General features: G+C 35.1%; 31 non-coding genes across 31 annotated transcripts; all 31 read left to right on the plus strand.

The window, feature by feature from the left end:
• Window positions 1-461: 461 nt before the first annotated feature.
• TRNAS-CGA (transfer RNA serine (anticodon CGA)) lies at window positions 462-543 on the plus strand. The gene has a single exon. It is a non-coding gene; the product is annotated as a tRNA-Ser (tRNA).
• Window positions 544-750: 207 nt separating this feature from the next.
• Window positions 751-832, plus strand: TRNAS-CGA (transfer RNA serine (anticodon CGA)). The gene has a single exon. It is a non-coding gene; the product is annotated as a tRNA-Ser (tRNA).
• A 1,479-nt stretch (window positions 833-2,311) lies between these two features.
• Window positions 2,312-2,393, plus strand: TRNAL-CAA (transfer RNA leucine (anticodon CAA)). The gene has a single exon. It is a non-coding gene; the product is annotated as a tRNA-Leu (tRNA).
• Window positions 2,394-3,604: 1,211 nt separating this feature from the next.
• Window positions 3,605-3,686, plus strand: TRNAS-CGA (transfer RNA serine (anticodon CGA)). Its single transcript has one exon. It is a non-coding gene; the product is annotated as a tRNA-Ser (tRNA).
• A 1,211-nt stretch (window positions 3,687-4,897) lies between these two features.
• Window positions 4,898-4,979, plus strand: TRNAS-CGA (transfer RNA serine (anticodon CGA)). Its single transcript has one exon. It is a non-coding gene; the product is annotated as a tRNA-Ser (tRNA).
• A 474-nt stretch (window positions 4,980-5,453) lies between these two features.
• On the plus strand, window positions 5,454-5,535 carry TRNAS-CGA (transfer RNA serine (anticodon CGA)). Its single transcript has one exon. It is a non-coding gene; the product is annotated as a tRNA-Ser (tRNA).
• A 946-nt stretch (window positions 5,536-6,481) lies between these two features.
• Window positions 6,482-6,560, plus strand: TRNAS-UGA (transfer RNA serine (anticodon UGA)). The gene has a single exon. It is a non-coding gene; the product is annotated as a tRNA-Ser (tRNA).
• A 207-nt stretch (window positions 6,561-6,767) lies between these two features.
• On the plus strand, window positions 6,768-6,849 carry TRNAS-CGA (transfer RNA serine (anticodon CGA)). The gene has a single exon. It is a non-coding gene; the product is annotated as a tRNA-Ser (tRNA).
• Window positions 6,850-7,056: 207 nt separating this feature from the next.
• Window positions 7,057-7,138, plus strand: TRNAS-CGA (transfer RNA serine (anticodon CGA)). Its single transcript has one exon. It is a non-coding gene; the product is annotated as a tRNA-Ser (tRNA).
• Window positions 7,139-7,345: 207 nt separating this feature from the next.
• TRNAS-CGA (transfer RNA serine (anticodon CGA)) lies at window positions 7,346-7,427 on the plus strand. The gene has a single exon. It is a non-coding gene; the product is annotated as a tRNA-Ser (tRNA).
• Window positions 7,428-8,638: 1,211 nt separating this feature from the next.
• On the plus strand, window positions 8,639-8,720 carry TRNAS-CGA (transfer RNA serine (anticodon CGA)). The gene has a single exon. It is a non-coding gene; the product is annotated as a tRNA-Ser (tRNA).
• A 475-nt stretch (window positions 8,721-9,195) lies between these two features.
• Window positions 9,196-9,277, plus strand: TRNAS-CGA (transfer RNA serine (anticodon CGA)). The gene has a single exon. It is a non-coding gene; the product is annotated as a tRNA-Ser (tRNA).
• A 946-nt stretch (window positions 9,278-10,223) lies between these two features.
• TRNAS-UGA (transfer RNA serine (anticodon UGA)) lies at window positions 10,224-10,302 on the plus strand. The gene has a single exon. It is a non-coding gene; the product is annotated as a tRNA-Ser (tRNA).
• A 207-nt stretch (window positions 10,303-10,509) lies between these two features.
• TRNAS-CGA (transfer RNA serine (anticodon CGA)) lies at window positions 10,510-10,591 on the plus strand. The gene has a single exon. It is a non-coding gene; the product is annotated as a tRNA-Ser (tRNA).
• A 207-nt stretch (window positions 10,592-10,798) lies between these two features.
• TRNAS-CGA (transfer RNA serine (anticodon CGA)) lies at window positions 10,799-10,880 on the plus strand. Its single transcript has one exon. It is a non-coding gene; the product is annotated as a tRNA-Ser (tRNA).
• A 207-nt stretch (window positions 10,881-11,087) lies between these two features.
• Window positions 11,088-11,169, plus strand: TRNAS-UGA (transfer RNA serine (anticodon UGA)). The gene has a single exon. It is a non-coding gene; the product is annotated as a tRNA-Ser (tRNA).
• Window positions 11,170-11,376: 207 nt separating this feature from the next.
• TRNAS-CGA (transfer RNA serine (anticodon CGA)) lies at window positions 11,377-11,458 on the plus strand. The gene has a single exon. It is a non-coding gene; the product is annotated as a tRNA-Ser (tRNA).
• Window positions 11,459-12,404: 946 nt separating this feature from the next.
• On the plus strand, window positions 12,405-12,483 carry TRNAS-UGA (transfer RNA serine (anticodon UGA)). Its single transcript has one exon. It is a non-coding gene; the product is annotated as a tRNA-Ser (tRNA).
• Window positions 12,484-12,690: 207 nt separating this feature from the next.
• Window positions 12,691-12,772, plus strand: TRNAS-CGA (transfer RNA serine (anticodon CGA)). The gene has a single exon. It is a non-coding gene; the product is annotated as a tRNA-Ser (tRNA).
• Window positions 12,773-12,979: 207 nt separating this feature from the next.
• Window positions 12,980-13,061, plus strand: TRNAS-CGA (transfer RNA serine (anticodon CGA)). The gene has a single exon. It is a non-coding gene; the product is annotated as a tRNA-Ser (tRNA).
• A 207-nt stretch (window positions 13,062-13,268) lies between these two features.
• On the plus strand, window positions 13,269-13,350 carry TRNAS-CGA (transfer RNA serine (anticodon CGA)). The gene has a single exon. It is a non-coding gene; the product is annotated as a tRNA-Ser (tRNA).
• Window positions 13,351-13,557: 207 nt separating this feature from the next.
• On the plus strand, window positions 13,558-13,639 carry TRNAS-CGA (transfer RNA serine (anticodon CGA)). The gene has a single exon. It is a non-coding gene; the product is annotated as a tRNA-Ser (tRNA).
• Window positions 13,640-14,850: 1,211 nt separating this feature from the next.
• TRNAS-UGA (transfer RNA serine (anticodon UGA)) lies at window positions 14,851-14,932 on the plus strand. Its single transcript has one exon. It is a non-coding gene; the product is annotated as a tRNA-Ser (tRNA).
• A 207-nt stretch (window positions 14,933-15,139) lies between these two features.
• TRNAS-CGA (transfer RNA serine (anticodon CGA)) lies at window positions 15,140-15,221 on the plus strand. Its single transcript has one exon. It is a non-coding gene; the product is annotated as a tRNA-Ser (tRNA).
• A 207-nt stretch (window positions 15,222-15,428) lies between these two features.
• Window positions 15,429-15,510, plus strand: TRNAS-CGA (transfer RNA serine (anticodon CGA)). The gene has a single exon. It is a non-coding gene; the product is annotated as a tRNA-Ser (tRNA).
• A 1,211-nt stretch (window positions 15,511-16,721) lies between these two features.
• Window positions 16,722-16,803, plus strand: TRNAS-UGA (transfer RNA serine (anticodon UGA)). The gene has a single exon. It is a non-coding gene; the product is annotated as a tRNA-Ser (tRNA).
• Window positions 16,804-17,010: 207 nt separating this feature from the next.
• On the plus strand, window positions 17,011-17,092 carry TRNAS-CGA (transfer RNA serine (anticodon CGA)). The gene has a single exon. It is a non-coding gene; the product is annotated as a tRNA-Ser (tRNA).
• A 207-nt stretch (window positions 17,093-17,299) lies between these two features.
• Window positions 17,300-17,381, plus strand: TRNAS-CGA (transfer RNA serine (anticodon CGA)). Its single transcript has one exon. It is a non-coding gene; the product is annotated as a tRNA-Ser (tRNA).
• Window positions 17,382-18,592: 1,211 nt separating this feature from the next.
• Window positions 18,593-18,674, plus strand: TRNAS-UGA (transfer RNA serine (anticodon UGA)). Its single transcript has one exon. It is a non-coding gene; the product is annotated as a tRNA-Ser (tRNA).
• Window positions 18,675-18,881: 207 nt separating this feature from the next.
• On the plus strand, window positions 18,882-18,963 carry TRNAW-CCA (transfer RNA tryptophan (anticodon CCA)). Its single transcript has one exon. It is a non-coding gene; the product is annotated as a tRNA-Trp (tRNA).
• Window positions 18,964-19,170: 207 nt separating this feature from the next.
• Window positions 19,171-19,252, plus strand: TRNAS-CGA (transfer RNA serine (anticodon CGA)). The gene has a single exon. It is a non-coding gene; the product is annotated as a tRNA-Ser (tRNA).
• The last annotated feature ends 985 nt before the right edge of the window (window positions 19,253-20,237 follow it).

Consider the following 20,237-nt stretch of genomic DNA (forward strand, 5'->3'; position numbering starts at 1 on the left):
TGCAAAATTTGATCTTGAGAGATCTGCAGAGATGTAATGAATGATGAGAGAAAATGCATGTTAATAAACAAATTTATGATTGTGCAGTGGCAGGTGTGCTAATTCTACATTAAATAAGCATGGGGCCAATGAAATAAACAGAACGATAATAAATTATTTTGTACTCCAGGTAATGTCGGGTAGTGGTATAGAAGTAGTTGTGGCCGAGTGGTTAAGGCGATGGACTTGAAATCCATTGGAGTTTCCCTGCTACGTCTTGCTTTTCGAGCATGTCAAAAACAAAGATCATACTTCCTTGACTCCTTTATTTTCTAGGAAACTATACTAGCTATTATATTTCCCATAGTTTGTCTATTAATATAGCAGCCACCAAATAGAAATTGCAACAGGTTTTAAATGACAATCATGAAATGGAAATGAATTATTTTTCCACAGAAGCTCATCACAAAATCAACATGCAGGTAGTTGTGGCCGAGTGGATAAGGCGATGGACTCGAAATCCTTTGGGGTTTCCCCGCGCTGGTTCAAATCCTGCCAGCTACGTCTTGCTTTTCGAGCATGTAAAAAACAAAGATCATACTTCCTTGACTCCTTTATTTTCTAGGAAACTATACTAGCTATTATATTTCCCATAGTTTGTCAATTAATATAGCAGCCACCAAATAGAAATTGCAACAGGTTTTAAATGACAATCATGAAATAGAAAGCAATTATTTTTCCACAGAAGCTCATCACAAAATCAACGAGCAGGTAGTTGTGGCTGAGTGGTTAAGGCGATGGACTCGAAATCCATTGGAGTTTGCCCGCGCAGGTTCAAATCCTGCCAGCTACATTTTGCTTTTCAAACTTATTTATAAACACAATATGCATTTAAGATGTAGAAAAGCAAAATATGTTATGTTGAACAATGTAACTGTCTCATCCTAAATCACCTTCACCTGCATCCTATTTCACAATGGACTGCTTTTTGAAGCACGTGATCTCAGACAGTGAGGCTCTTCCTGCATTTTAGGAACATGTCATCAAACCATCTCCAATTTTTTTTTTACTGTTTCATGATGTAATGGTTATTTATGTGTAGATCTGAGTTAAAATTTGTTTGTTAGTAACAACTAAACTTTTAATTAACAAATCAGCAGCACTAGGAAGAAATGTGCATATCAGATACTTTCAAATATCACAAAACTGTAGTGCTATCTGTGGAATTACAGTGAATATATTGCAATTATTTCCATCAGCCATTTTGTAAGATACATAACAAAGTTTATTTGTTCATTCCAGAACATATTATCATCTTCATCATAATCAACAATTGCCACCAAGCTCAGGAAATCTTTCCCATCTTAAAGTTAATCTTAAATATATCTCTATAACACTGACATGAGCTGTTTCTTTTTAAAACATAAATAGTAATTGAAAAATTTAAATCAATATTTTTTGGAAACCATCATACTCACCATTGTATCCTAATCCTGATTTAATCCTAGTTTGCAGCCTTGATGTTATGAACTAATTATTTCACATATACATTTGCAGAATCCTATGATGTGCCTTTCACAATATCCATACTGCCACTAAAGAATGCAAAATTTGATCTTGAGAGATCTGCAGAGATGTAATGAATGATGAGAGAAAATGCATGTTAATAAACAAATTTATGATTGTGCAGTGGCAGGTGTGCTAATTCTACATTAAATAAGCATGGGGCCAATGAAATAAACAGAACAATAATAAATTATTTTGTACTCCAGGTAATGTCGGGTAGTGGTATAGAAGTAGTTGTGGCCGAGTGGTTAAGGCGATGGACTTGAAATGCATTGGAGTTTCCCTGCTACGTCTTGCTTTTCGAGCATGTCAAAACCAAAGATCATACTTCCTTGACTCCTTTATTTTCTAGGAAACTATACTAGCTATTATATTTCCCATAGTTTGTCTATTAATATAGCAGCCACCAAATAGAAATTGCAACAGGTTTTAAATGACAATCATGAAATGGAAAGCAATTATTTTTCCACAGAAGCTCATCACAAAATCAACATGCAGGTAGTTGTGGCCGAATGGTTAAGGCGATGGACTCGCGCAGGTTCAAATCCTGCCAGCTACGTCTTGCTTTTCGAGCATGTAAAAAACAAAGATCATACTTCCTTGACTCCTTTATTTTCTAGGAAACTATACTAGCTATTATATTTCACATAGTTTGTCTATTAATATAGCAGCCACCAAATAGAAATTGCAACAGGTTTTAAATGACAATCATGAAATGGAAAGCAATTATTTTCCCACAGAAGCTCATCACAAAATCAATGTGCAGGTAGTTGTGGCTGAGTGGTTAAGGCGATGGACTCAAAATCCATTGGAGTTTGCCCGCGCAGGTTCAAATCCTGCCAGCTACATTTTGCTTTTCAAACTTATTTATAAACACAATATGCATTTAAGATGTAGAAAAGCAAAATATGTTATGTTGAACAATGTAACTGTCTCATCCTAAATCACCTTCACCTGCATCCTATTTCACAATGGACTTCTTTTTGAAGCACGTGATCTCAGACAGTGAGGCTCTTCCTGCATTTTAGGAACATGTCATCAAACCATCTCCAATTTTTTTTTACTGTTTCATGATGTAATGGTTATTTATGTGTAGATCTGAGTTAAAATTTGTTTTGTTAGTAACAACTAAACTTTTAATTAACAAATCAGCAGCACTAGGAAGAAATGTGCATATCAGATACTTTCAAATATCACAAAACTGTAGTGCTATCTGTGGAATTACAGTGAATGTATTGCAATTATTTCCATCAGCCACTTTGTAAGATACATAGCAAAGTTTATTTGTTCATTCCAGAACATATTATCATCTTCATCATAATCAACAATTGCCACCAAGCTCAGGAAATCTTTCCCATCTTAAAGTTAATCTTAAATATATCTCTATAACACTGACATGAGCTGTTTCTTTTTAAAACATAAACAGTAATTGAAAAATTTAAATCAATATTTTTTGGAAACCATCATACTCACCATTGTATCCTAATCCTGATTTAATCCTAGTTTGCAGCCTTGATGTTATGAACTAATTATTTCACATATACATTTACAGAATCCTATGATGTGCCTTTCACAATATCCATACTGCCACTAAAGAATGCAAAATTTGATCTTGAGAGATCTGCAGAGATGTAATGAATAATGAGAGAAAATGCATGTTAATAAACAAATGTATGATTGTGCAGTGGCAGGTGTGCTAATTCTACATTAAATAAGCATGGGACCAATGAAATAAACAGAACGATAATAAATTATTTTGTACTCCAGGTAATGTCGGGTAGTGGTATAGAAGTAGTTGTGGCCGAGTGGTTAAGGCGATGGACTTGAAATCCATTGGAGTTTCCCTGCTACGTCTTGCTTTTTGAGCATGTCAAAAACAAAGATCATACTTCCTTGACTCCTTTATTTTCTAGGAAACTATACTAGCTATTATATTTCACATAGTTTGTCTATTAATATAGCAGCCACCAAATAGAAATTGCAACAGGTTTTAAATGACAATCGTGAAATGGAAAGCAATTATTTTTCCACTGAAGCTCATCACAAAATCAGTGTGCAGGTAGTTGTGGCCGAGTGGTTAAGGCGATTGACTCGAAATCCATTGGCGTTTCCCCGCGCAGGTTCAAATCCTGCCAGCTACGTCTTGCTTTTCAAACTTATTTATAAACACAATATGCATTTAAGATGTAGAAAAGCAAAATATGTTATGTTGAACAATGTAACTGTCTCATCCTAAATCACCTTCACCTGCATCTTATTTCACAATGGACTGCTTTTTGAAGCACGTGATCTCAGACAGTGAGGCTCTTCCTGCATTTTAGGAACATGTCATCAAACCATCTCCAATTTTTTTTTACTGTTTCATGATGTAATGGTTATTTATGTGTAGATCTGAGTTAAAATTTGTTTTGTTAATAACAACTAAACTTTTAATTAACAAATCAGCAGCACTAGGAAGAAATGTGCATATCAGATACTTTCAAATATCACAAAACTGTAGTGCTATCTGTGGAATTACAGTGAATGTATTGCAATTATTTCCATCAGCCACTTTGTAAGATACATAGCAAAGTTTATTTGTTCATTCCAGAACATATTATCATCTTCATCATAATCAACAATTGCCACCAAGCTCTGGAAATCTTTCCCATCTTAAAGTTAATCTTAAATATATCTCTATAACACTGACATGAGCTGTTTCTTTTTAAAACATAAACAGTAATTGAAAAATTTAAATCAATATTTTTTGGAAACCATCATACTCACCATTGTATCCTAATCTTGATTTAATCCTAGTTTGCAGCCTTGATGTTATGAACTAATTATTTCACATATACATTTACAGAATTCTATGATGTGCCTTTCACAATATCCATACTGCCACTAAAGAATGCAAAATTTGATCTTGAGAGATCTGCAGAGATGTAATGAATGATGAGAGAAAATGCATGTTAATAAACAAATTTATGATTGTGCAGTGGCAGGTGTGCTAATTCTACATTAAATAAGCATGGGGCCAATGAAATAAACAGAACGATAATAAATTATTTTGTACTCCAGGTAATGTCGGGTAGTGGTATAGAAGTAGTTGTGGCCGAGTGGTTAAGGCGATGGACTTGAAATCCATTGGAGTTTCCCTGCTACGTCTTGCTTTTCGAGCATGTCAAAAACAAAGATCATACTTCCTTGACTCCTTTATTTTCTAGGAAACTATACTAGCTATTATATTTCCCATAGTTTGTCTATTAATATAGCAGCCACCAAATAGAAATTGCAACAGGTTTTAAATGACAATCATGAAATGGAAAGCAATTATTTTTCCACAGAAGCTCATCACAAAATCAACATGCAGGTAGTTGTGGCCGAGTGGATAAGGCGATGGACTCGAAATCCTTTGGGGTTTCCCCGCGCAGGTTCAAATCCTGCCAGCTACGTCTTGCTTTTCGAGCATGTAAAAAACAAAGATCATACTTCCTTGACTCCTTTATTTTCTAGGAAACTATACTAGCTATTATATTTCCCATAGTTTGTCTATTAATATAGCAGCCACCAATAGAAATTGCAACAGGTTTTAAATGACAATCATGAAATGGAAAGCAATTATTTTTCCACAGAAGCTCATCACAAAATCAACATGCAGGTAGTTGTGGCCGAGTGGTTAAGGCGATGGACTCGCGCAGGTTCAAATCCTGCCAGCTACGTCTTGCTTTTCGAGCATGTAAAAAACAAAGATCATACTTCCTTGACTCCTTTATTTTCTAGGAAACTATACTAGCTATTATATTTCACATAGTTTGTCTATTAATATAGCAGCCACCAAATAGAAATTGCAACAGGTTTTAAATGACAATCATGAAATGGAAAGCAATTATTTTTCCACAGAAGCTCATCACAAAATCAACGAGCAGGTAGTTGTGGCTGAGTGGTTAAGGCGATGGACTCGAAATCCATTGGAGTTTGCCCGCGCAGGTTCAAATCCTGCCAGCTACGTTTTGCTTTTCAAACTTATTTATAAACACAATATGCATTTAAGATGTAGAAAAGCAAAATATGTTATGTTGAACAATGTAACTGTCTCATCCTAAATCACCTTCACCTGCATCCTATTTCACAATGGACTGCTTTTTGAAGCACGTGATCTCAGACAGTGAGGCTCTTCCTGCATTTTAGGAACATGTCATCAAACCATCTCCAATTTTTTTTTTACTGTTTCATGATGTAATGGTTATTTATGTGTAGATCTGAGTTAAAATTTGTTTGTTAGTAACAACTAAACTTTTAATTAACAAATCAGCAGCACTAGGAAGAAATGTGCATATCAGATACTTTCAAATATCACAAAACTGTAGTGCTATCTGTGGAATTACAGTGAATGTATTGCAATTATTTCCATCAGCCATTTTGTAAGATACATAACAAAGTTTATTTGTTCATTCCAGAACATATTATCATCTTCATCATAATCAACAATTGCCACCAAGCTCAGGAAATCTTTCCCATCTTAAAGTTAATCTTAAATATATCTCTATAACACTGACATGAGCTGTTTCTTTTTAAAACATAAATAGTAATTGAAAAATTTAAATCAATATTTTTTGGAAACCATCATACTCACCATTGTATCCTAATCCTGATTTAATCCTAGTTTGCAGCCTTGATGTTATGAACTAATTATTTCACATATACATTTGCAGAATCCTATGATGTGCCTTTCACAATATCCATACTGCCACTAAAGAATGCAAAATTTGATCTTGAGAGATCTGCAGAGATGTAATGAATGATGAGAGAAAATGCATGTTAATAAACAAATTTATGATTGTGCAGTGGCAGGTGTGCTAATTCTACATTAAATAAGCATAGGACCAATGAAATAAACAGAACGATAATAAATTATTTTGTACTCCAGGTAATGTCGGGTAGTGGTATAGAAGTAGAGGTGGCCGAGTGGTTAAGGCGATGGACTTGAAATCTATTGGGGTTTCCCCGCACAGGTTCAAATCCTGCCAGCTACATCTTGCTTTTCGAGCATGTAAATAACAAAGATCATACTTCCTTGACTCCTTTATTTTCTAGGAAACTATACTAGCTATTATATTTCACATAGTTTGTCTATTAATATAGCAGCCACCAAATAGAAATTGCAACAGGTTTTAAATGACAATCATGAAATGGAAAGCAATTATTTTTCCACAGAAGCTCATCACAAAATCAACGTGCAGGTAGTTGTGGCCGAGTGGTTAAGGCGATGGACTCGAAATCCATTGGGGTTTCCCCGCGCAGGTTCAAATCCTGCCAGCTACGTCTTGCTTTTCGAGCATGTAAAAAACAAAGATCATACTTCCTTGACTCCTTTATTTTCTTGGAAACTATACTAGCTATTATATTTCACATAGTTTGTCTATTAATATAGCAGCCACCAAATAGAAATTGCAACAGGTTTTAAATGACAATCATGAAATGGAAAGCAATTATTTTTCCACAGAAGCTCATCACAAAATCAACGTGCAGGTAGTTGTGGCCGAGTGGTTATGGCGATGGACTCGAAATCCATTGGGGTTTCCCCGCGCAGGTTCAAATACTGCCAGCTACGTCTTGCTTTTCGAGCATGTAAAAAACAAAGATCATGCTTCCTTAACTCCTTTATTTTCTAGGAAACTATACTAGCTATTATATTTCACATAGTTTGTCTATTAATATAGCAGCCACCAAATAGAAATTGCAACAGGTTTTAAATGACAATCGTGAAATGGAAAGCAATTATTTTTCCACTGAAGCTCATCACAAAATCAGTGTGCAGGTAGTTGTGGCCGAGTGGTTAAGGCGATGGACTCGAAATCCATTGGCGTTTCCCTGCGCAGGTTCAAATCCTGCCAGCTACGTCTTGCTTTTCAAACTTATTTATAAACACAATATGCATTTAAGATGTAGAAAAGCAAAATATGTTATGTTGAACAATGTAACTGTCTCATCCTAAATCACCTTCACCTGCATCTTATTTCACAATGGACTGCTTTTTGAAGCACGTGATCTCAGACAGTGAGGCTCTTCCTGCATTTTAGGAACATGTCATCAAACCATCTCCAATTTTTTTTTACTGTTTCATGATGTAATGGTTATTTATGTGTAGATCTGAGTTAAAATTTGTTTTGTTAATAACAACTAAACTTTTAATTAACAAATCAGCAGCACTAGGAAGAAATGTGCATATCAGATACTTTCAAATATCACAAAACTGTAGTGCTATCTGTGGAATTACAGTGAATGTATTGCAATTATTTCCATCAGCCACTTTGTAAGATACATAGCAAAGTTTATTTGTTCATTCCAGAACATATTATCATCTTCATCATAATCAACAATTGCCACCAAGCTCTGGAAATATTTCCCATCTTATAGTTAATCTTAAATATATCTCTATAACACTGACATGAGCTGTTTCTTTTTAAAACATAAACAGTAATTGAAAAATTTAAATCAATATTTTTTGGAAACCATCATACTCACCATTGTATCCTAATCTTGATTTAATCCTAGTTTGCAGCCTTGATGTTATGAACTAATTATTTCACATATACATTTACAGAATTCTATGATGTGCCTTTCACAATATCCATACTGCCACTAAAGAATGCAAAATTTGATCTTGAGAGATCTGCAGAGATGTAATGAATGATGAGAGAAAATGCATGTTAATAAACAAATTTATGATTGTGCAGTGGCAGGTGTGCTAATTCTACATTAAATAAGCATGGGGCCAATGAAATAAACAGAACGATAATAAATTATTTTGTACTCCAGGTAATGTCGGGTAGTGGTATAGAAGTAGTTGTGGCCGAGTGGTTAAGGCGATGGACTTGAAATCCATTGGAGTTTCCCTGCTACGTCTTGCTTTTCGAGCATGTCAAAAACAAAGATCATACTTCCTTGACTCCTTTATTTTCTAGGAAACTATACTAGCTATTATATTTCCCATAGTTTGTCTATTAATATAGCAGCCACCAAATAGAAATTGCAACAGGTTTTAAATGACAATCATGAAATGGAAAGCAATTATTTTTCCACAGAAGCTCATCACAAAATCAACATGCAGGTAGTTGTGGCCGAGTGGATAAGGCGATGGACTCGAAATCCTTTGGGGTTTCCCCGCGCAGGTTCAAATCCTGCCAGCTACGTCTTGCTTTTCGAGCATGTAAAAAACAAAGATCATACTTCCTTGACTCCTTTATTTTCTAGGAAACTATACTAGCTATTATATTTCCCATAGTTTGTCTATTAATATAGCAGCCACCAAATAGAAATTGCAACAGGTTTTAAATGACAATCATGAAATGGAAAGCAATTATTTTTCCACAGAAGCTCATCACAAAATCAACATGCAGGTAGTTGTGGCCGAGTGGTTAAGGCGATGGACTCGCGCAGGTTCAAATCCTGCCAGCTACGTCTTGCTTTTCGAGCATGTAAAAAACAAAGATCATACTTCCTTGACTCCTTTATTTTCTAGGAAACTATACTAGCTATTATATTTCACATAGTTTGTCTATTAATATAGCAGCCACCAAATAGAAATTGCAACAGGTTTTAAATGACAATCATGAAATGGAAAGCAATTATTTTTCCACAGAAGCTCATCACAAAATCAACGAGCAGGTAGTTGTGGCTGAGTGGTTAAGGCGATGGACTCGAAATCCATTGGAGTTTGCCCGCGCAGGTTCAAATCCTGCCAGCTACGTTTTGCTTTTCAAACTTATTTATAAACACAATATGCATTTAAGATGTAGAAAAGCAAAATATGTTATGTTGAACAATGTAACTGTCTCATCCTAAATCACCTTCACCTGCATCCTATTTCACAATGGACTGCTTTTTGAAGCACGTGATCTCAGACAGTGAGGCTCTTCCTGCATTTTAGGAACATGTCATCAAACCATCTCCAATTTTTTTTTTACTGTTTCATGATGTAATGGTTATTTATGTGTAGATCTGAGTTAAAATTTGTTTGTTAGTAACAACTAAACTTTTAATTAACAAATCAGCAGCACTAGGAAGAAATGTGCATATCAGATACTTTCAAATATCACAAAACTGTAGTGCTATCTGTGGAATTACAGTAAATGTATTGCAATTATTTCCATCAGCCATTTTGTAAGATACATAACAAAGTTTATTTGTTCATTCCAGAACATATTATCATCTTCATCATAATCAACAATTGCCACCAAGCTCAGGAAATCTTTCCCATCTTAAAGTTAATCTTAAATATATCTCTATAACACTGACATGAGCTGTTTCTTTTTAAAACATAAATAGTAATTGAAAAATTTAAATCAATATTTTTTGGAAACCATCATACTCACCATTGTATCCTAATCCTGATTTAATCCTAGTTTGCAGCCTTGATGTTATGAACTAATTATTTCACATATACATTTGCAGAATCCTATGATGTGCCTTTCACAATATCCATACTGCCACTAAATAATGCAAAATTTGATCTTGAGAGATCTGCAGAGATGTAATGAATGATGAGAGAAAATGCACGTTAATAAACAAATTTATGATTGTGCAGTGGCAGGTGTGCTAATTCTACATTAAATAAGCATAGGACCAATGAAATAAACAGAACGATAATAAATTATTTTGTACTCCAGGTAATGTCGGGTAGTGGTATAGAAGTAGAGGTGGCCGAGTGGTTAAGGCGATGGACTTGAAATCTATTGGGGTTTCCCCGCACAGGTTCAAATCCTGCCAGCTACGTCTTGCTTTTCGAGCATGTAAATAACAAAGATCATACTTCCTTGACTCCTTTATTTTCTAGGAAACTATACTAGCTATTATATTTCACATAGTTTGTCTATTAATATAGCAGCCACCAAATAGAAATTGCAACAGGTTTTAAATGACAATCATGAAATGGAAAGCAATTATTTTTCCACAGAAGCTCATCACAAAATCAACGTGCAGGTAGTTGTGGCCGAGTGGTTAAGGCGATGGACTCGAAATCCATTGGGGTTTCCCCGCGCAGGTTCAAATCCTGCCAGCTACGTCTTGCTTTTCGAGCATGTAAAAAACAAAGATCATACTTCCTTGACTCCTTTATTTTCTTGGAAACTATACTAGCTATTATATTTCACATAGTTTGTCTATTAATATAGCAGCCACCAAATAGAAATTGCAACAGGTTTTAAATGACAATCATGAAATGGAAAGAAATTATTTTTCCACAGAAGCTCATCACAAAATCAACGTGCAGGTAGTTGTGGCCGAGTGGTTAAGGCGATGGACTCGAAATCCATTGGGGTTTCCCCGCGCAGGTTCAAATCCTGCCAGCTACGTCTTGCTTTTCGAGCATGTAAAAAACAAAGATCATACTTCCTTAACTCCTTTATTTTCTAGGAAACTATACTAGCTATTATATTTCACATAGTTTGTCTATTAATATAGCAGCCACCAAATAGAAATTGCAACAGGTTTTAAATGACAATCATGAAATGGAAAGCAATTATTTTTCCACAGAAGCTCATCACAAAATCAACGTGCAGGTAGTTGTGGCCGAGTGGTTAAGGCGATGGGCTTGAAATCCATTGGGGTTTCCCCGCGCAGGTTCAAATCCTGCCAGCTACGTCTTGCTTTTCGAGCATGTAAAAAACAAAGATCATACTTCCTTGACTCCTTTATTTTCTAGGAAACTATACTAGCTATTATATTTCACACAGTTTGTCTATTAATATAGCAGCCACCAAATAGAAATTGCAACAGGTTTTAAATGACAATCGTGAAATGGAAAGCAATTATTTTTCCACTGAAGCTCATCACAAAATCAATGTGCAGGTAGTTGTGGCCGAGTGGTTAAGGCGATGGACTCGAAATCCATTGGCGTTTCCCCGCGCAGGTTCAAATCCTGCCAGCTACGTCTTGCTTTTCAAACTTATTTATAAACACAATATGCATTTAAGATGTAGAAAAGCAAAATATGTTATGTTGAACAATGTAACTGTCTCATCCTAAATCACCTTCACCTGCATCCTATTTCACAATGGACTGCTTTTTGAAGCACGTGATCTCAGACAGTGAGGCTCTTCCTGCATTTTAGGAACATGTCATCAAACCATCTCCAATTTTTTTTTTACTGTTTCATGATGTAATGGTTATTTATGTGTAGATCTGAGTTAAAATTTGTTTGTTAGTAACAACTAAACTTTTAATTAACAAATCAGCAGCACTAGGAAGAAATGTGCATATCAGATACTTTCAAATATCACAAAACTGTAGTGCTATCTGTGGAATTACAGTGAATGTATTGCAATTATTTCCATCAGCCATTTTGTAAGATACATAACAAAGTTTATTTGTTCATTCCAGAACATATTATCATCTTCATCATAATCAACAATTGCCACCAAGCTCAGGAAATCTTTCCCATCTTAAAGTTAATCTTAAATATATCTCTATAACACTGACATGAGCTGTTTCTTTTTAAAACATAAATAGTAATTGAAAAATTTAAATCAATATTTTTTGGAAACCATCATACTCACCATTGTATCCTAATCCTGATTTAATCCTAGTTTGCAGCCTTGATGTTATGAACTAATTATTTCACATATACATTTGCAGAATCCTATGATGTGCCTTTCACAATATCCATACTGCCACTAAATAATGCAAAATTTGATCTTGAGAGATCTGCAGAGATGTAATGAATGATGAGAGAAAATGCATGTTAATAAACAAATTTATGATTGTGCAGTGGCAGGTGTGCTAATTCTACATTAAATAAGCATAGGACCAATGAAATAAACAGAACGATAATAAATTATTTTGTACTCCAGGTAATGTCGGGTAGTGGTATAGAAGTAGAGGTGGCCGAGTGGTTAAGGCGATGGACTTGAAATCTATTGGGGTTTCCCCACACAGGTTCAAATCCTGCCAGCTACATCTTGCTTTTCGAGCATGTAAATAACAAAGATCATACTTCCTTGACTCCTTTATTTTCTAGGAAACTATACTAGCTATTATATTTCACATAGTTTGTCTATTAATATAGCAGCCACCAAATAGAAATTGCAACAGGTTTTAAATGACAATCATGAAATGGAAAGCAATTATTTTTCCACAGAAGCTCATCACAAAATCAACGTGCAGGTAGTTGTGGCCGAGTGGTTAAGGCGATGGACTCGAAATCCATTGGGGTTTCCCCGCGCAGGTTCAAATCCTGCCAGCTACGTCTTGCTTTTCGAGCATGTAAAAAACAAAGATCATACTTCCTTGACTCCTTTATTTTCTTGGAAACTATACTAGCTATTATATTTCACATAGTTTGTCTATTAATATAGCAGCCACCAAATAGAAATTGCAACAGGTTTTAAATGACAATCATGAAATGGAAAGAAATTATTTTTCCACAGAAGCTCATCACAAAATCAACGTGCAGGTAGTTGTGGCCGAGTGGTTAAGGCGATGGACTCGAAATCCATTGGGGTTTCCCCGCGCAGGTTCAAATCCTGCCAGCTACGTCTTGCTTTTCGAGCATGTAAAAAACAAAGATCATACTTCCTTAACTCCTTTATTTTCTAGGAAACTATACTAGCTATTATATTTCACATAGTTTGTCTATTAATATAGCAGCCACCAAATAGAAATTGCAACAGGTTTTAAATGACAATCATGAAATGGAAAGCAATTATTTTTCCACAGAAGCTCATCACAAAATCAACGTGCAGGTAGTTGTGGCCGAGTGGTTAAGGCGATGGACTCGAAATCCATTGGGGTTTCCCCGCGCAGGTTCAAATCCTGCCAGCTACGTCTTGCTTTTCGAGCATGTAAAAAACAAAGATCATACTTCCTTGACTCCTTTATTTTCTAGGAAACTATACTAGCTATTATATTTCACACAGTTTGTCTATTAATATAGCAGCCACCAAATAGAAATTGCAACAGGTTTTAAATGACATTCGTGAAATGGAAAGCAATTATTTTTCCACTGAAGCTCATCACAAAATCAATGTGCAGGTAGTTGTGGCCGAGTGGTTAAGGCGATGGACTCGAAATCCATTGGTGTTTCCCCGCGCAGGTTCAAATCCTGCCAGCTACGTCTTGCTTTTCAAACTTATTTATAAACACAATATGCATTTAAGATGTAGAAAAGCAAAATATGTTATGTTGAACAATGTAACTGTCTCATCCTAAATCACCTTCACCTGCATCTTATTTCACAATGGACTGCTTTTTGAAGCACGTGATCTCAGACAGTGAGGCTCTTCCTGCATTTTAGGAACATGTCTTCAAACCATCTCCAATTTTTTTTTACTGTTTCATGATGTAATGGTTATTTATGTGTAGATCTGAGTTAAAATTTGTTTTGTTAATAACAACTAAACTTTTAATTAACAAATCAGCAGCACTAGGAAGAAATGTGCATATCAGATACTTTCAAATATCACAAAACTGTAGTGCTATCTGTGGAATTACAGTGAATGTATTGCAATTATTTCCATCAGCCACTTTGTAAGATACATAGGAAAGTTTATTTGTTCATTCCAGAACATATTATCATCTTCATCATAATCAACAATTGCCACCAAGCTCAGGAAATCTTTCCCATCTTAAAGTTAATCTTAAATATATCTCTATAACACTGACATGAGCTGTTTCTTTTTAAAACATAAACAGTAATTGAAAAATTTAAATCAATATTTTTTGGAAACCATCATACTCACCATTGTATCCTAATCTTGATTTAATCCTAGTTTGCAGCCTTGATGTTATGAACTAATTATTTCACATATACATTTACAGAATCCTATGATGTGCCTTTCACAATATCCATACTGCCACTAAAGAATGCAAAATTTGATCTTGAGAGATCTGCAGAGATGTAATGAATGATGAGAGAAAATGCATGTTAATAAACAAATTTATGATTGTGCAGTGGCAGGTGTGCTAATTCTACATTAAATAAGCATGGGGCCAATGAAATAAACAGAACGATAATAAATTATTTTGTACTCCAGGTAATGTCGGGTAGTGGTATAGAAGTAGTTGTGGCCGAGTGGTTAAGGCGATGGACTTGAAATCCATTGGAGTTTCCCTGCTACGTCTTGCTTTTTGAGCATGTCAAAACCAAAGATCATACTTCCTTGACTCCTTTATTTTCTAGGAAACTATACTAGCTATTATATTTCACATAGTTTGTCTATTAATATAGCAGCCACCAAATAGAAATTGCAACAGGTTTTAAATGACAATCATGAAATGGAAAGCAATTATTTTTCCACAGAAGCTCATCACAAAATCAACGTGCAGGTAGTTGTGGCCGAGTGGTTAAGGCGATGGATTTGAAATCTATTGGGGTTTCCCCGCGCAGGTTCAAATCCTGCCAGCTACGTCTTGCTTTTCGAGTATGTAAATAACAAAGATCATACTTCCTTGACTCCTTTATTTTCTAGGAAACTATACTAGCTATTATATTTCACATAGTTTGTCTATTAATATAGCAGCCACCAAATAGAAATTGCAACAGGTTTTAAATGACAATCATGAAATGGAAAGCAATTATTTTTCCACAGAAGCTCATCACAAAATCAACGTGCAGGTAGTTGTGGCCGAGTGGTTAAGGCGATGGACTCGAAATCCATTGGGGTTTCCCAGCGCAGGTTCAAATCCTGCCAGCTACGTCTTGCTTTTCGAGCATGTAAAAAACAAAGATCATACTTCCTTGACTCCTTTATTTTCTAGGAAACTATACTAGCTATTATATTTCACACAGTTTGTCTATTAATATAGCAGCCACCAAATAGAAATTGCAACAGGTTTTAAATGACATTCGTGAAATGGAAAGCAATTATTTTTCCACTGAAGCTCATCACAAAATCAATGTGCAGGTAGTTGTGGCCGAGTGGTTAAGGCGATGGACTCGAAATCCATTGGCGTTTCCCCGCGCAGGTTCAAATCCTGCCAGCTACGTCTTGCTTTTCAAACTTATTTATAAACACAATATGCATTTAAGATGTAGAAAAGCAAAATATGTTATGTTGAACAATGTAACTGTCTCATCCTAAATCACCTTCACCTGCATCTTATTTCACAATGGACTGCTTTTTGAAGCACGTGATCTCAGACAGTGAGGCTCTTCCTGCATTTTAGGAACATGTCATCAAACCATCTCCAATTTTTTTTTACTGTTTCATGATGTAATGGTTATTTATGTGTAGATCTGAGTTAAAATTTGTTTTGTTAATAACAACTAAACTTTTAATTAACAAATCAGCAGCACTAGGAAGAAATGTGCATATCAGATACTTTCAAATATCACAAAACTGTAGTGCTATCTGTGGAATTACAGTGAATGTATTGCAATTATTTCCATCAGCCACTTTGTAAGATACATAGGAAAGTTTATTTGTTCATTCCAGAACATATTATCATCTTCATCATAATCAACAATTGCCACCAAGCTCAGGAAATCTTTCCCATCTTAAAGTTAATCTTAAATATATCTCTATAACACTGACATGAGCTGTTTCTTTTTAAAACATAAACAGTAATTGAAAAATTTAAATCAATATTTTTTGGAAACCATCATACTCACCATTGTATCCTAATCTTGATTTAATCCTAGTTTGCAGCCTTGATGTTATGAACTAATTATTTCACATATACATTTACAGAATCCTATGATGTGCCTTTCACAATATCCATACTGCCACTAAAGAATGCAAAATTTGATCTTGAGAGATCTGCAGAGATGTAATGAATGATGAGAGAAAATGCATGTTAATAAACAAATTTATGATTGTGCAGTGGCAGGTGTGCTAATTCTACATTAAATAAGCATGGGGCCAATGAAATAAACAGAACGATAATAAATTATTTTGTACTCCAGGTAATGTCGGGTAGTGGTATAGAAGTAGTTGTGGCCGAGTGGTTAAGGCGATGGACTTGAAATCCATTGGAGTTTCCCTGCTACGTCTTGCTTTTCGAGCATGTCAAAACCAAAGATCATACTTCCTTGACTCCTTTATTTTCTAGGAAACTATACTAGCTATTATATTTCACATAGTTTGTCTATTAATATAGCAGCCACCAAATAGAAATTGCAACAGGTTTTAAATGACAATCATGAAATGGAAAGCAATTATTTTTCCACAGAAGCTCATCACAAAATCAACGTGCAGGTAGTTGTGGCCGAGTGGTTAAGGCGATGGATTTGAAATCTATTGGGGTTTCCCCGCGCAGGTTCAAATCCTGCCAGCTACGTCTTGCTTTTCGAGTATGTAAATAACAAAGATCATACTTCCTTGACTCCTTTATTTTCTAGGAAACTATACTAGCTATTATATTTCACATAGTTTGTCTATTAATATAGCAGCCACTAAATAGAAATTGCAACAGGTTTTAAATGACAATCATGAAATGGAAAGCAATTATTTTTCCACAGAAGCTCATCACAAAATCAACGTGCAGGTAGTTGTGGCCGAGTGGTTAAGGCGATGGACTCGAAATCCATTGGGGTTTCCCAGCGCAGGTTCAAATCCTGCCAGCTACGTCTTGCTTTTCGAGCATGTAAAAAACAAAGATCATACTTCCTTGACTCCTTTATTTTCTAGGAAACTATACTAGCTATTATATTTCACACAGTTTGTCTATTAATATAGCAGCCACCAAATAGAAATTGCAACAGGTTTTAAATGACAATCGTGAAATGGAAAGCAATTATTTTTCCACTGAAGCTCATCACAAAATCAATGTGCAGGTAGTTGTGGCCGAGTGGTTAAGGCGATGGACTCGAAATCCATTGGCGTTTCCCCGCACAGGTTCAAATCCTGCCAGCTACGTCTTGCTTTTCAAACTTATTTATAAACACAATATGCATTTAAGATGTAGAAAAGCAAAATATGTTATGTTGAACAATGTAACTGTCTCATCCTAAATCACCTTCACCTGCATCTTATTTCACAATGGACTGCTTTTTGAAGCACGTGATCTCAGACAGTGAGGCTCTTCCTGCATTTTAGGAACATGTCATCAAACCATCTCCAATTTTTTTTTACTGTTTCATGATGTAATGGTTATTTATGTGTAGATCTGAGTTAAAATTTGTTTTGTTAATAACAACTAAACTTTTAATTAACAAATCAGCAGCACTAGGAAGAAATGTGCATATCAGATACTTTCAAATATCACAAAACTGTAGTGCTATCTGTGGAATTACAGTGAATGTATTGCAATTATTTCCATCAGCCACTTTGTAAGATACATAGGAAAGTTTATTTGTTCATTCCAGAACATATTATCATCTTCATCATAATCAACAATTGCCACCAAGCTCAGGAAATCTTTCCCATCTTAAAGTTAATCTTAAATATATCTCTATAACACTGACATGAGCTGTTTCTTTTTAAAACATAAACAGTAATTGAAAAATTTAAATCAATATTTTTTGGAAACCATCATACTCACCATTGTATCCTAATCTTGATTTAATCCTAGTTTGCAGCCTTGATGTTATGAACTAATTATTTCACATATACATTTACAGAATCCTATGATGTGCCTTTCACAATATCCATACTGCCACTAAAGAATGCAAAATTTGATCTTGAGAGATCTGCAGAGATGTAATGAATGATGAGAGAAAATGCATGTTAATAAACAAATTTATGATTGTGCAGTGGCAGGTGTGCTAATTCTACATTAAATAAGCATGGGGCCAATGAAATAAACAGAACGATAATAAATTATTTTGTACTCCAGGTAATGTCGGGTAGTGGTATAGAAGTAGTTGTGGCCGAGTGGTTAAGGCGATGGACTTGAAATCCATTGGAGTTTCCCTGCTACGTCTTGCTTTTCGAGCATGTCAAAACCAAAGATCATACTTCCTTGACTCCTTTATTTTCTAGGAAACTATACTAGCTATTATATTTCACATAGTTTGTCTATTAATATAGCAGCCACCAAATAGAAATTGCAACAGGTTTTAAATGACAATCATGAAATGGAAAGCAATTATTTTTCCACAGAAGCTCATCACAAAAGCAACGTGCAGGTAGTTGTGGCCGAGTGGTTAAGGCGATGGATTTGAAATCTATTGGGGTTTCCCCGCGCAGGTTCAAATCCTGCCAGCTACGTCTTGCTTTTCGAGTATGTAAATAACAAAGATCATACTTCCTTGACTCCTTTATTTTTTAGGAAACTATACTAGCTATTATATTTCACATAGTTTGTCTATTAATATAGCAGCCACCAAATAGAAATTGCAACAGGTTTTAAATGACAATCATGAAATGGAAAGCAATTATTTTTCCACAGAAGCTCATCACAAAATCAACGTGCAGGTAGTTGTGGCCGAGTGGTTAAGGCGATGGACTCCAAATCCATTGGGGTTTCCCAGCGCAGGTTCAAATCCTGCCAGCTACGTCTTGCTTTTCGAGCATGTAAAAAACAAAGATCATACTTCCTTGACTCCTTTATTTTCTAGGAAACTATACTAGCTATTATATTTCACACAGTTTGTCTATTAATATAGCAGCCACCAAATAGAAATTGCAACAGGTTTTAAATGACAATCGTGAAATGGAAAGGAATTATTTTTCCACTGAAGCTCATCACAAAATCAATGTGCAGGTAGTTGTGGCCGAGTGGTTAAGGCGATGGACTCGAAATCCATTGGTGTTTCCCCGCGCAGGTTCAAATCCTGCCAGCTACGTCTTGCTTTTCAAACTTATTTATAAACACAATATGCATTTAAGATGTAGAAAAGCAAAATATGTTATGTTGAACAATGTAACTGTCTCATCCTAAATCACCTTCACCTGCATCTTATTTCACAATGGACTGCTTTTTGAAGCACGTGATCTCAGACAGTGAGGCTCTTCCTGCATTTTAGGAACATGTCATCAAACCATCTCCAATTTTTTTTTACTTTTTCATGATGTAATGGTTATTTATGTGTAGATCTGAGTTAAAATTTGTTTTGTTAATAACAACTAAACTTTTAATTAACAAATCAGCAGCACTAGGAAGAAATGTGCATATCAGATACTTTCAAATATCACAAAACTGTAGTGCTATCTGTGGAATTACAGTGAATGTATTGCAATTATTTCCATCAGCCACTTTGTAAGATACATAGCAAAGTTTATTTGTTCATTCCAGAACATATTATCATCTTCATCATAATCAACAATTGCCACCAAGCTCAGGAAATCTTTCCCATCTTAAAGTTAATCTTAAATATATCTCTATAACACTGACATGAGCTGTTTCTTTTTAAAACATAAACAGTAATTGAAAAATTTAAATCAATATTTTTTGGAAACCATCATACTCACCATTGTATCCTAATCTTGATTTAATCCTAGTTTGCAGCCTTGATGTTATGAACTAATTATTTCACATATACATTTACAGAATCCTATGATGTGCCTTTCACAATATCCATACTGCCACTAAAGAATGCAAAATTTGATCTTGAGAGATCTGCAGAGATGTAATGAATGATGAGAGAAAATGCATGTTAATAAACAAATTTATGATTGTGCAGTGGCAGGTGTGCTAATTCTACATTAAATAAGCATGGGGCCAATGAAATAAACAGAACGATAATAAATTATTTTGTACTCCAGGTAATGTCGGGTAGTGGTATAGAAGTAGTTGTGGCCGAGTGGTTAAGGCGATGGACTTGAAATCCA

The sequence above is a fragment of the Taudactylus pleione genome, unplaced genomic scaffold, assembly GCF_031769625.1.
Source record: "Taudactylus pleione unplaced genomic scaffold, aTauple2 ptg000085l, whole genome shotgun sequence".
Classification (NCBI taxonomy): Eukaryota; Metazoa; Chordata; class Amphibia; order Anura; family Myobatrachidae; genus Taudactylus; species Taudactylus pleione.